The 15,434-nt window shown below is 45.9% G+C and overlaps 1 protein-coding gene across 4 annotated transcripts in view; it reads right to left on the minus strand.

The window, feature by feature from the left end:
* The window catches only part of RAF1 (Raf-1 proto-oncogene, serine/threonine kinase), a 75,927-nt gene extending 63,542 nt beyond the window's left edge, over positions 1–12,385 (minus strand). For 2 of the 4 annotated variants that reach the window (XM_083156173.1, XM_083156172.1), the window contains exon 1: positions 12,084–12,385. The gene's annotated coding sequence lies outside the window, so the exon portion shown is untranslated. The remainder of the gene's footprint in view (positions 1–12,083) is intronic. The other 2 variants (XM_083156171.1, XM_083156170.1) reach the window with 1 other exon arrangement.
* Between the last annotated feature and the right edge of the window lie 3,049 nt (positions 12,386–15,434).

Here is a 15,434-nt window from a genome sequence, read left to right on the forward strand (position 1 = left end):
CCTGTACCACGGGTATACACATTGGTTATTTGACTTATGAGATTTACCGAGCCTGTGATCAGATGCAAGCCAAATGGATGTGCAGCTTTATTTCCCATATATCAAAAAGGTGTAATTAAGCCAATATATATGTAGAACCATTCAGGAAACATATGCCGTTAATAATACTATGATCTCAAGTACAGCGATCCCCTGTCTTTCGGTGAAAACCAGAGCACCACAGCTTCACATCTGAAAGACTTGGGACAAGAATTATTTTGGATTTTTCCAGATTCTGGAATATGTGCATACAATAATGAGATATCGGGGTTGGGCCAAAGTCTAATGTCAAAATGCACTTAAGCTTTATGTACACTGCCTGAAGGTAATGTTATACAATGCTTTTTAATAACTTGTGTGCATGAAAGAACAGAATAATGGTCATTATGGAGGAGTGGAGTCTGGAATATCCAAATTTAATGAAACAATTGCTGACCCTACTATCAGTTCTAAGCCCATAAACAGGAATAGGCACTGAGCTGTTTTATGCGCTAATCCAGTGGTGCCAAATTCATGGCACTCGAGCTGTTATGGAACTACACGTCCCAGCATGCCCTGCCACAGTTTTAGCAATCCATTCTATAAAATCTGTAGCACGGGAATGCTGGGACGTGTAGTTCCATAAGAGCTGGAGGGCCATGAGTTTGACACCACTGCTCTAATCTGTCTCCTGGACACAGAATAGACTTGTGCATAGTACAGGCATGTGGGGGGGTCGATGCTGTAAAGGTCTGTTAAACACAGATAGCGGGATTACAGCTTCTTTCTTAGCAATAGATTAGAAATCCTCAACTAACAGTTACGCAAATGTCAAATGTGCATCCTATGGAGTCTCTGGACGATGAGGCCAAGCTCACATAATGTTTACTTAGGACAGTATCCAAAGCACGTGTCCTATGGAAAGTGCAAGAGTTTTAATCAGCTGTTATTACTCCTAAGAAATGGAAATCTCCACATCTGGCTTGTCCTGCTATGAAATCCACACAATGTAGCAGCAGAAGGGTATACTCAGAGTCAGGCGGAGTCTTCAATGTGACAGTGTGACATGTAACAAGCCACAATTTATTCAGCAAAATGGCACATGCCAAAGCAGGGGTGCTTCAGGAGAGAAACAGTGATGATTTAATTTAGTCTTAAGCAACCAACAAACACACACACACACACACACACGACAGCAAGGACAAAAGTGTCAGTTTGCAATAACATTTGTTCTCACCATGGGTCCGATTCAGACCAGTTTTACTGGGCGGGAGAATTTGCAGCCTGAGTGATTGCATGTCCACTGAGTACCCCACTGACTACCTCTTCGAACCAAGCCAGTGATGGCCATTCGCAAGGTGATAGACAGTGCGGCTGTTTGTGGGCAGAATGCCGGCGTCTTCTGGCAGTGCCACAAAAAATGCAGGCATTTCCCGGCCGTTGGAACTGAGGGCTACGGACGTCAGCATCTTCCTTCTTTGACGGCCATTGCATTGCCGAGTAAATGTAGACTTACTCGGTGCTGCACACATGGTGGAAAACCCCTCGATGGAAAAGGATTGCGAGGGGGGTGGGGGAGAAGAGACCTTGGTGGTACAGCGTTTTCTTGATCGCTGGGCTCTGGAGATATGCCCCATATCACACCAGGCAAAGCAGAAACTAGTAATAAGAGCTTGTGTTAAGTAGCGCCACAATCTAGAACTCAGCTGATATTATAGACGTAGTGTTCATTCTAGCACTTGCCATCTTTGAAAACCCATGCAGTTCCTCTTCCCTGCCTGGGGTGTCGCTGTCTGCTGTGGTGTTTCTAGCACAGGTGTGGTTTGCATATCAGTGCTAATATACAGACCACACTAGAAGCACTACAGCAGACAGCGACACCCCAGGCAGGGAAGAGGAACTGCATGGATTTTCAAAGATGGCGAGTGCTAGAATTAACACGAAGATGGTTTTAATCAGTTACCATCCATCACACAGCAATCATCACCAACGACACAAAAGCTCCCAGGAACAGTAAAAGATTATTGCACCATTCTCGTACAATTACTGAAAGTAAAAGAAAATAAAGTTCGCCACTTTTAAGATCAATGGTGTCAAACTCACGGCCCTCCAGCTGTTGTGGAACTACACGTCCCAGCATGCCCTGCCACAGATTTTTTTATAATCGATTGATAAAACTGTGGCAGGGCATGCTGGAACGTGTAGTTCCACAACAGCTGGAGGGCCATGGAGTTTGACACTACGGTTTTAGATGTATCCCAACTTTAGATTACTCAGCAGTCGCGTGACTGTTCCTCAGTGTGACATACTATATGTAGAACACGATCACGCAAGTATATATTTAAAGCTACCCCTTTTTGCAAGCGACAGCTGATACACTGTGCAAACAATATGACGACATCAAACAACCTAATTTTCTTGGCTAAAGATTATGATTGGTTGTCAGATTATAAACCACTTTATTATCGCGGTTATCTGTGCATTTTGTCATTAAACTGTCTAAAGAAATACCTCTAGGAGTAGCAAATAAGATCCGTACAACACACCTGTAGCACACATCAAACAATCTGCTGGTGAATCGCATAAACCAGGTAAGAGAAAAATTACAACAGAAACGCTACATTTTTGGATCATTTCACATTCCTGTCTGGTGCACAACCACATGAGACAAGCTGTGTACTAGGTACATGTTCAGGCATAGCACCCCTGTCTGCAAAAGCAGGCTCAACCCTATATAATAAAAGACTAGCCCGGCTTCTCACCTATATTGGTGGGAACCAAGTGTTTTGCACGCTGGTGGTCACAAAATTGCACCCGTTGGAGCAATTCAAGTATTTCTCAGTTTGTACAATGTATGGGTGTATTTATAAATACAGAGATACTACATTCATTCAACACACGTAGGAGGTAACCTATTACTCCCGCAGAAACATCTATAGCAAAAGTGTTAAAAAAAAAAAAAAAAAAAGTTCTTTTTAGCATTTTTACATTTTTTAATTTAATGTTTTTTTTTTGTTTTTTTTTTTTTAAAGAGGTTTCACTGTAAACAAAAACACACAACAAATGTAATACCCCTTTCACATCGCAACTAATTACCGGGTACAAGCCGGATTCTTGCTGGCTTGACCCAGTGATTAGTGCGATGTGAAAGGGGTTATCAGGTCCCACAAACACGTAGCAACACAGCAATAAGAACCGGTTAAAAAGAGAGTTCCTACCGGTTAGTTGGCGTGTAAAGCAAACAGTGTCCCATTCACACTATGGAGGAGGCAGCGTTTGGAGCAGCGCCAGCTCTAAGCACTGCCTCCTACCCCGGCACCGATGAGGCGCCGACTCTGACTCGCCTCCAGAAGACGTCAGCGAACCGGCAATAATGTGAACATCCCAAAATGCAGCGTCATGCCGGGACTGAACAGTTTCAAAGTCCCGGTGCGACCCTGCATTTTGCAATGTGAAAGCAGTAGAAGTTAGATCTCCAAACAGCTACATAGCCCACAGAGCTTACAATCATTTCTGCCATCATCATCAATACCTAACATATCAGGACTATCCTGAGATGACCAAATAATATTACAGCATTCCACTGACCTAACATTTCAGGGCACAATCAGGCCAAGGAAACTAGCAGTTGTTAAGGTACAAAAGAAACAGGATGTAATGCTTAAAGAGTTTGGAGGAAATGTATACTTTAGCAAAAGATACTCCTATAGGAAAGAACATTTTGTAACATACGTGTAGTTTTCCCATGCAAACAAGAAGAAAAAAACAGAACACATAAACATCATGCAGCTGCCAGTGGAACACGTTAGGAATTGTAATGGATCACCAGCTGGACCAGCTACTGGTTGCCTAGTGTCTCTAACGCACCAGTCAATAGCTAAAACCCACAGTGCCCCATTCTGTGCAACATTTACACTGGAAGAGGTCTCCCTATATAACAATGTATGACGTCAACTGTGTGTTAAGTGGAAACATTTACATCTAAGAGGGGGAAGTCCTCTTTCCCAAAGTGGTGTTTGTCCAAGCAGATTAGTTTATTTTTGTTGCCTTGGATACAACAATATATACAGTAAACTCATGCCCCTTTCCCACTGCAGGTCTAAAACGGTAAATTGCAGATTTTTCAGTGCAATTTACCGTTTAAGGCTGCAGTGGGAAAGTGCCAGAGTTGAAATACCGGTTAAAGATAACCGGTATTTCAACCCGTTTTAAAAGCAGAGTCCTACATGGTTAAATACCGTTTTGAGGCAGTGGGAATGCCTGTGAAACAGTATTTAGTAAAAAAATAAAATAAATCAATCAGGAAACCCGACAAATAGGGCTTCGCTGATTTTTTAAAACCAGCCCCAGGCTCAAGGGCCGGTTCCCAAAATACGGGGGATAAAATGAGTAGGGGTCCCCCGTATTTTAAGAACCAGCCCCAGGCACAACCAGCCAGCAGGGTAACGCCACAGCCGGGGGGAGACTTTTTATACAAGTCCCCCCAGCCAAAGCATTCATCCCTACCGACCAGTCAGCCTGGCCAGGGGCCCTGGGGACCCCCCCCAATAAAGGAGTCCCCCCCTCCAGGACTTATCTGATCAGGCTGAAGCCTGGTGCGGTCCCCGGTGGCCCTGTGCGGTGGCCACCGGGCTGATCATTGTGTAAAAAAAATAGATGAAAAACCTATTGTTTTAAACTGTGGAACTAGGAGTCCCAGCAAGCCTCCCCCGCAAGCTGGGACTTGGAGAACCACAAGTCCCAGCCTGCAGGGCATTAAAGGGCCCGCTGGGTCTTGTAGTTCCACAGTAAAAACAAAAATAGATAAATAAATACACACTGACACATTAGAAAAATAAAAGTTTAATACATACATTACACAAGCACACTGATACTTATCTATCTTGATCCCGTAGGTAGGTCCCAGGGTCCGGTCCGGTGGCTTGGTTCCGGGGCCTTGGTTTCTCGGCTCCTGATTGGCCAGAAATCATTCTGACTAGAGACGCCGAGGAAGAAGGATCTCTGCGTCTCTATTGTACAGCGGAGGCGGAGCGGGTACCACTGCAGCCGGGAGCAGCGCTACTTCAACAGCAGATGCCGGGGTGCTTCCCCAGGTACCCCTTTGGATTACTACGGATCCAGGACCCCGGACTCTTCAGCCCTGGAGCCCCGGAACCAAGCCACCGGACCGGACCCTGGGACCTACCTACGAGATCAAGATAGGTAAGTATCAGTGTGTTTGTGTAATGTATGCATTAAACTTTTATTTTTCTAATGTGTCAGTGTGTATTTATTTATCTATTTTTTTTACTGTGGAACTACAAGACCCAGCGGGCCCTTTAATGCCCCGCAGGCTGGGACTTGTGGTTCTCCAAGTCCCAGCTTGCGGGGGAGGCTTGCTGGGACTCCTAGTTCCACATTTTAAAACAATAGGTTTTTCATCTATTTTTTTACACAATGATCAGCCCGGTGGCCACCGCACAGGGCCACCAGGGACAAGACCCCCCCCCCCCTGGGGCTGGTTGTTATTAAAAAAAAAAAAAAAATCGGGGAACCCCTGTTTTTAATTACCGGCCCCGGCTCTTTCAGCCTGGTGCTGGTTACAGCTGTGGGTAGGACCCCACGCTGTTTTTTTTTTAATCCCCCCCACCTCATATTTTTTTATGGGTTAAACGGCAGTGTGAATGTGCCAAAAACGGCTTTTAAACGGTAATTTACCATTTAAAAAGCTGCAGTGGGAAAGGGTCTTTATGGCTCTTGCCGTTTAAAAACCCATTTAAAAAAAAAGGGGTAATGACCCGTTTCAGCAGTGAGAAAACAGCATCAGCCAAGATACAAAAAGCCAATTCAAAATATACATTAGGCACAGATTAATGACGTACAATACCCCTTTAACATCGCAAATGACAGGTCGCACCTGGGATTTAGATCTGGGTCAGTCCTAGGGTTACCACCTCATCCCTTTAATTCCGGACACATTAATTACACAGGTTCTGTAGCTGGCTGACTTCAAGACTCCATTTCACCTGTTTTTTTTAAACAGCCACAGAACCTGTGTAATTAATATGTGTCCGGAATTAAAAGGGATGAGGTGGTAACCCTAGTCAGTCCCAGGAGCAACCAGGCATTTATTTTATTTATTAACATTTTCTTATATAGCGCACACATATTCTGCAGCACTCTACAGAGAATATTTGAACATTCACATCAGTCCCTGACCCAGTGGAGCTTACACTCTATATTCCCTACCACACGAACATTATAGGGTTAATTTTCAGGGAGCCAATTAGCCTACCAGTATTTTGGATTGTGGGAGGAAACCGAAGTACCCAGAGGAAACCCACGCAAGCACAGAGAGAATATACAAACTCCGCACAGTTAGGGCCATGGTGGGAATTGAACCCATGACCTCAGTGCTGCGAGGCAGTAATGCTAACCATTACACCATCTGTACTGACCCGGTGTTTAGCTTATTGCCAGGTCGCCGACATCACCTTGGGAGATCGACAGAGTGGCGGCACATCAGGCAAAGAAGGAGGCAGCAATGAGGTGACCCTGCTTCCTCCTCCATAGAAGTGAACGGGACTCGGTCGCTCATCATTCACAGTGCCCGGCAATCCGGGAATAAACACTCCTATTCTCCCAGGTTGGATTGCTGAAACCGGGATATTCAAAATGGCCCTTTCACACCACATACCGCCCTGGCAACAACTGGGGATCGACCCGGGTTATTTGTGGTGTGAAAGGGGTATAAATGTGGTAGTCAGAGAATGTGAATAAAATGAAACAATCCCGACACTGCCTAGGCACAGTTGGATAAGGGGGTGAGGTTATATTGCCATTAGTATAGTATAGCTGAAAGGCATTACATCATTAGCAAAAACAAAACATGTATGCCCTTATACAGTACAAGTGTCCAGCAGGATCTGTATAACTGAATTCCATAATGTACTTTCCCATAAACATAAAATAATGTGTAAACAATAAAAATAGGTCACAAAACATCCAAAATGAACATACCAGCGAGACAAAAAGGTTTAAAAAAATCCCACTGCACTCTCTCAGGATTGCGTCAGTTCTGCACAGCATTTTATTACCTACCCCTCCCCCGTAAAGAACACCAACTTGCTTGTGCCACACAAGCTGTCTAAGCACAGCAAAAGATCCTGTTACTGCAAAAAGTCGCTAACCGCACCGCTACTGTATACCCTGATATTTATCATCATCATCTAGCCAGAAGAAACTGACATTTCCCTTAAAAAAAAAAAAAAAAGGATTCTTATATTTGTTTAACACAATGTTTGACAGTTCTAATCTTTATCAAATTCAATAAGGTGACACTGCATCACTAGTATACACTAGAACAGCACATGATGTGGTTTAAACTTTAAAGGGCCACCAAACAATGGTTTCCAGGATGCATTATATACATAGCAAATCTGTACATAGTGAAGTGCCAAACAGAACTGTACGCACTCTGAGCACATACTGAAGATTTAATACTTCAGAACACATACATGTTATGGACTTAGGTGACGTCATACAGGCATCTCTCTACAACATTGCTATGTCCAAAGCAGCAAGCTGAGGATGTCAATACGTTTAACCCTTTGCGTGCCAACTTTGCTGTGAGATGTGCAAAGTATCCGCTGAAAATGCCAGCGTCGCTGACAGCAACTGTTCTTTTTTGGGTGCGATGTTTAACAAAACTTCAAATAATTGACTTCAGATCACTTGCCGGCAGATTCCCACCATGGCGCTAACTGTGCAGAGTTTGTATATTCTCCCCGTACTTGCGTGGGTTTACTCCGGGTACTCCGGTTTCCTCCCACAATCCAAAAATATACTGGTAGGCTAATTGGCTCCCAACAAACTAACCCTATAATGTCTGTGTATGCGTGTACATGTGGTAGGGAATATAGATTAAGCTTCACTGGGGCAGGGACTGATGTGAGTGTTCAACTATACTCTGTAAAGCGCTGCGGAATATGTGTGCGCTATATAAGAAACTGTAAATAAATTAATAACTAAAATGATTAATATTCCTCCCCTGGCATTCTTAGCAGATATGTGGCCCATCTCTCACAGCAGCATTGGCACTCAAAGGGTTAAAATGTTGACATCATAAACTACAACACGGACATGATCACATTACCTAAGGACTAATGCTGGGTAAAAACTTGACGCTATAAGTGGCACATTGTCTAGTGTGTAAATGCTAGGTCACCGAAGACTCAGACTCTTGCACATTGTCAGTGCCATCCTCCATGGGCACTGTATGCAGGGCTGACCAAAGACATCACTACTGCACAATGCATCTTGGTCACACAAAGTCACTGCAAGGTTTTACAAATGTGCATGCCGGGTCCCGTCGGCAGCGCTGTCACACTGGGCATACATCGGCTAAGGTTTATCCAGCTTAAGACTCGGTCCACACCTCACAGATAGGTCAGTGTATCCGCCTTCACACCTACCAAGAGGCAGATCCAGGTAAGTATACACTTATTGATCCTTCACTCATATCAGTCCCTAACATGCAGCTGTTTCCAGTTGTTCGGTTGACAGTCAATATGAACACCGGGATTTACACTGCATCCCCCTGATATACACACCATGATGGTAGAGGGATAGGGGGACGGGGGAGACCAGTGCACAAGTGTGGTAGATAAATGTAAATATTAAGAAACTATTTATTAAGTTCACTAAAAAGGATTTCATAGGTAATGCTATTTTGCCTTACACTAGGTCACAGGTTGTGGAGGTGCACCCCAGAGAGTCAAAAATATATGTTTTGGGTAGAAAGAAAAGTACTCTCTTTTTTGGGGGGAACTCTTGTTTTAGGGGAAAAAAAATATTTTTCTTTTAATCGTATCAGCATACAATAAAAGGTGTCCAATATATACCACGATGTGTCCTAAAATTGGCTCTTGCTAGGCAGGAAAAAGTGGGGAGTGATTCCCACGAATAATGGATAAATCTAAAATTTTACTTTTATTAAAGCTTGTTAAAAAAATTAGAAGACTGTTTGTCTTAGAGATAGATATATATATCATTTTTAACAAGCTTTAATAAAAGTTATATTTTAGACTTATCCATTTTTCTGGGAATCACTCCCCACTTTTTTCTGCCTAGCAAGAGCCATTTTTGGACACATCAGGGTATATATTGGACACCTTTATTGTATGCTGATTCTATTGATACAATTAAAAGTAAAATACGTTTTTTTTTCTTAAACAAGAGTGCCCCAACAAAAGGAGAGTACTTTTCTTTCTACCCAATACATACACAACATGATGTCATTACTGTGAGGATGGAAATATTTTCACATCAACATAATACCGAACCCGTTTGTATTTATAACCAATACGTTAACATCGGATTCCTTTCTTCTACTGGGAAATTGTGATAATCTGTTAACATGGACATAAAATGACCATTTACCGCAGTGGTGGGCAACAGGTAAGATATGGTCACTAGGTCAACATTCATTGGCTCAACAGGGTTGGAAGGTCGACAAAAGCAATAAGTCAACAGTCAAAAGGTCGACATAAGTGGACGTGGTACACTTCGACGGTGTCAACCTTACAATCCTGTTGAACTTAGCCATGTCGCCATCTTTTATGAGTTGACTTTAGCCACGTCGTCTTTCAGTTATCGACCCCATGCCACATACCCCAAGAGGCTCCATCTTGCTTTGTTCTCATTTGTTTTCTGTAGATTGTAGCACTTGTTGAATAGGCTTACAGATGTTATTTTAGAAATGCATTCATTTAATATACTGAAACAAATAGTCATGTGCAGCATTTTGATGGTAAGGGGGATACTCATCCCGGCCCCCCAAAGTATGCCAAGTTGCCCATCACAGATCTAGAGTTTGCACGAAATATTTCAGAAGGAAAACAAAAAAAATCCATTTTAAATTGTGCCCCAGCTGCGGCTTGTTTATAGCTAAAATCCCAACAAGTTCTGAAGCAGAACGTGCATAGAGGGAGGAGGGGGAGAAGCGTATGCAAATGAAATCCAGGAAGTACCAATGCTAGCCAGAAAAACAGGCAGCTTGGCAAAGAGAAATGAATATTCGGCTGTGAGTGACATCAGCTTAACTGGCAGGGCAGGGGTTAAATAGCAGGGCAGTGCATGTTGGCAATCGATAAAGAGGGCACCAGTCATCCTATACAGGTTGCCAGTTGACATATTGGCAAGGGTGGGGGGTTAATAAACTATTATGCCCCTTTAGGAGCAAGTTCATTTTCTGTTAGAAGAAGGCACTGACTCTTCTTCTTCCTCCGAGAAGATTTAAACATGTTTATACACTGGGTTAGATCTTGGCACACAAACGCTTATGCTTGAAAAATAACATTTGGACGCTGCAAATTCTCTGGAGTTGTGCAACTTTCACAGAGAGGGGGAAAAAAAACCCAGTACAGATGGAAGAGCAGGACCAGGTTTTCTTGTGTTTTTACTGCTAATTTAATGTATAAAATAATCCGACCGTGAGAAACAAACTATGCCCACTCCACCTCATGTAAACAGGCAGTACTGCATCTAATAGCACCATACTGCTCTGACCCACAACTTCACACTGCTTCATGTGCCCCTGTGCCCACTACTTCCCATGCCAACATGCTGCTCCCTGAGCCACAACTTCACAGTGCTTCATGTGCCCCTGTGCCAACTACTCTCCACACCAATAGTGCAGCACCCCATGCCAACATGCTGCTCCCTAAGCCACAACTTCACACTGCCTTCATGTGCCCACTAGTTTCCATGCCAACATGCTGCTCCCTGAGCAAAAACTTCACATTGCTTCATGTGCCCCTGTGCCCACTACTCCAGTGCAGTGCACCATACTGCACCCTAAGCCACAATCCACTCTGCCTCACATACCAATATGTCCACTACACCCCACATCACCAGCGCAGCACCCCATGACACAACTCTACATGTCAATTTGTCCACTACACCCCGAGCCACCACTCCACACTGCTTCATGTGCACCAATGCCACACTACTCACCACATCCCCAACAGTGCACCGCACTTCATGATCACAACATCATACAGTTCCCAGAAACATCACTCTGAACCAGTGCCCCAACACCTGTTCTCGGCAACACAACTCTACACTACTTCATGTGCCCCAATACTACACTGTTCTCTGTACCACAAAACCACATTGCTGCCACCCATGACACTACAATGCTTATTACTGTACATCCCAATAATGCACACCTTATTACACTGCTGGGTACTTATATGTTAGTTGGGCACCCACTTTAGTTAGTACGCTCATACCCCCACTATCCATGTCGGCATGGAATTGATTTTATATAGTGTGGCGAGCGCAGCGAGCCAGCAAGACCGAAGAGTAGCGAGCCCCGCAAGGGGACGCGGAAAACTAAGCAAATAGCTTAGTGGGCGCCCAACTAACATATAAGTACCCACTGCTGCACTCAACATCACTTCACACTGCAGCACCCCATTTCTCCAACGCCACACTGCAATGCTGCACCCCCTACACCACATTACACTGCTGCACCCTGTGCCCCACAAATCTACACCATGCCCCAACACATTACACTGCTTTACCCTGTGTTTCCAACCCCACATTACAGTACTGCACCCCCAAATCCACACTATGCACCCTGTGCTCCACAAAACCACACCATGACCCCAACATATTACACTGTACCACCCAACTTCACATTACACTACTGCACCCTGTGCCCCCAACACCACACTGCTGCACACTCCAAACCCAAAACCACACATTACACCACACTGCTGCACCTTGTGTCCTCCTAACTCACAATATGCCTCCAACATATTACTCTGCTGCACCCTGTGCCCCCAACACCACGTTACACTACTGCACCCTGTGCCCCCAACACCGCACTGCTGCACACTCCAGACTCAAAACCACACAACATTACACCACCGCTGCTCCCTGTGCCCCCAGCACAACACTGGTCCCTGTCTGTGCCCCAACACAGTAACTTCCCAGGAACAGCAGTCTGAACTCTCCAGCAGCAGAAGTACGAGCAGCTGGGAGCTACACAGGGGCTTCCCGCTGTCACTGACATGTACCTCAACCGCAGCTCCGCAGTCTCGGCGAGAAGTGTTCGGAACAGTCAGCGCCTATGATCCCGTGCAGCGCCGGCTGGAAAGCGGGGACCGGAGCGGAGACTCCCGGCCGGGACACAGTCACTCCCGAGCTTCACCGTCCCAGCAGCAGAAGCTCAGACTCGCGCATGGCGGTGGGAGGGAGCAGACGCGTCCATTAATAAACATTACTGAGGAACGGGGAGGTTCGGGACACCACGACTGAAGCGTTACCCTGTTACAGCACCCCCAGCCCGGGACCTCTCCCCCAGCCGCTGCTGGATGGCTCACTCACCGCCCCGTCACTAGCCCCGCCCACTGCCAACTGAGAGAAAATCCAGGAAAGCAACGCCCCGCCCGTTGATAGGTAGAACAAGAATTATTAGCGCATTTCGTTCTCTAACTGACCACGCCCATTCCCTCCGCCTCCTGTGCACAGGCCACGCCCACTGAAGTCAAGGAACTGTTTGAATACAAGTTTATCTCCAAGAGAGAGAGATAGTGGGGACTGGGAGTACATTTACTAAAAGAGGAGTTCTATTGAAGATGGGATGTTGCCCAAAGCAACCAATCAAATTCTTCTTATTTATTTAGCCTCTTATGGAAGACAATAGAATGTGATTGGTTTCTATGAGCTACATCGCATCTTCAATAGAACTCCAATCTTAGTAAATTTGTCCCTGGGTATCAGCCAATATGTGGGGAGAAGGCATACCCTCCAACATTTGAGGGGAAGAATTCGGTACACATTTGGAAAGGGGGCGTGAACCACTGGAAAAGGGGGCGTGGCCAAGACTCCTTTCCTGTGGCTCCCAGCTGGCATGGGACTACAAGCCCCAGCAAGGCATGCCAGTCACACTCTAGTAGACTAGAAAGCTGCAGCCTGTGACCCACATCACACAATAATACATCACTGCAAAAAATTCACACTGCAGTCATATAACAATGTCCCATATGCTGCTATGACACACACTACCGCCTCCCCGTATACACCCACAGCATCATCTGTGGCCCACACAGCTTACACTTTCTAGACACTCCATATAGTATCAGCATATCCAGTAACTCACTGGTGAGCACAGTAAGAAGCCCATGCTTCCAGGAATGAATCCTTTAATAGACTTGAACTCACCCAGCAGGAACTTTGATCCTGAGCGTGCAGAGGTGTCTATAGCTGAATCAGGCGGCGGCACAGGATTAGAGCGCTGGGAGGGGGCGGCGGCAGCACACACAGGTCACCCACAGTGTCCGACGCTGCCGGGGCTGGCCACCGCACCCCTCACTCAGGCAGATTTGAGCCTTTCCCATGAGAGCGCACTGCGCAGGGTGCGCGGTGCCGGCGCCTGACGTAATGACGCATGGCACCGGCCAGCGCATTGCACTCTTGGGAACGGGTGAGGGGACGAGAGGGGAGAGCTCAGACGGCAGCACAGTCGGTCCAGGCAGCACAGGGAGCCGGGGCCAGGAGGAAGTTGATATGCAGCGCACAATGTGAGTCTGACCGCTGAAATGTCATAAAATGCGGTACATTCGGTACAACTTAAATTTGCCGGTACAGACTGTTAAAAAACGGTACTGTACCGGCAAATTCGGTACAGTTGGAGGGTATGAGAAGGGTGGTCACCCAGCAGTATAATGCACTAGGCCAGCGAATCCCAACCTTTTTGCTCTCCGTTACCCCTTGATTAAGCTTTTTAATTTGCGAGTACCCCCTCCTCTCAATTTTAAATACCTATAGTACTCACAAGTGGAGTGGAAATGATTGATAGGCTTATCCTTATGCATGTTCTTATATTTAAGAGTATAAGAGGAGTAGTGCGCATTCAAGAATTGGGTCCTTCTGTGTCTGGCCACTGGCTGTGTACTATCTCTGGGATTACCACTAAAGCCTGTGGGATTAATGCCACTGCTTCCTCCACCCACTTACCTCACAGAGAGTTGCTGGGCAGGCAAAAGCACGAGGAGGCAATGATAATGCTGCAGATGGAACCGGAAGTGATGAGAGGTGGTCTCCATGGCAACGGGATACTTCCACCTTTGGGAGTCTTCTTAATCTTCTTCTGCCATTATCAATATTATTTCAAGTAACCACACCTGATCAGCAGTGTACCCCAAGGGGTACAAATTGCCCAGATTGGGAAACACTGTAATTGTGTGGATGATAGTATTGTGTAGGTAGTAGCATATGTAATAGACGTTAACCCCTTGAGTTTTACTGGGGCAGGACAAACCTACCAGGGCAGGTTTGTCCTGCCCCAAAAATACCCACCTCAGAACATAGGGGCAGCCCACCCTGTCACCCCACCCCTCCCTATTGCTCACCGCCCAGTCCTGACTCCCCATCCCTGATTGCTAAGGTTCCCCTGACACTGCCCCCGCCACCATTCACACTGCAGGAAGGCTTGTGGATGTTCAGTGCGGCTCGGGGGGACTCTGGCACCCGAGCAGCCCTGAACTTTCCCAAGCAAGGCCTCCCACCGGCGCATGCTCACTGCTGTGAATGGCGGCGGGTGATTGCCGGGGTGGAGAGTCATGACTGGCCGGAGCCAGAGGTGCGCACGTGGTGGGAGTGACAGGGGGATGACCCTAGAGGTGGTGCATAGCTGGATGCACCACGGGAGCGCACCTACTGTATCGTGTTATGTCTAAAAAAAATTCGGGACAGCCCGCTGCGGCAGTGCAGCTGAGCACAGAAATTGTCCGGCCATACCACTGAAGTGGTTAAGGTCCATAGACATCGGACAGCCTGTTTCCCTGATCCATTGGTACTGACTCTTGGTGGCCAGCAATGATCAGTAATCTTTTAGGTAATTTAAACATGTTAAAAAAATGCCAGATTTGCCCAACCCGAGCATTTGTGGTTTTTTTTTATGTTTAATATTCCCTATTTTCTGACCAGACCATCGAGGGATCGGGGCATTGCCCAAATATATCTGAAACATTTAGGGGACTTAAGATCCAGGGGATCCCACACCTCTGTTAAACTGGCCATACATTAGAATGACCTGCATACAATGCAGATCGTATGATCGATCGAACAATCGATTGTATGTGACCTCAAGGCCCACGGGACCGCACATTGCATCGTCATTGTACCGAAACGGGCTGGGCACGCCCCCGAAATTGATGAAAACAGGGTTTACGGTGCTAGGCCATGCCCCCTATGTCTGAGGCCATGCCCTCTGGTGTATAGGCCACCCCCCTTCTTGGGCTGGCCATACCTTAGGCGCGGCAGGTCCAGATTTTGATATCACAGAAGTTGGGAGGTATGCTATAGCAACATGAGAGAGAAATTTTCAATCTTAAATGTAGCAAATAAAAATCACATTTATGTTT

The sequence above is a fragment of the Crinia signifera genome, chromosome 8 (assembly GCF_055691185.1).
Source record: "Crinia signifera chromosome 8, ASM5569118v1, whole genome shotgun sequence".
Lineage (NCBI taxonomy): Eukaryota > Metazoa > Chordata > Amphibia > Anura > Myobatrachidae > Crinia > Crinia signifera.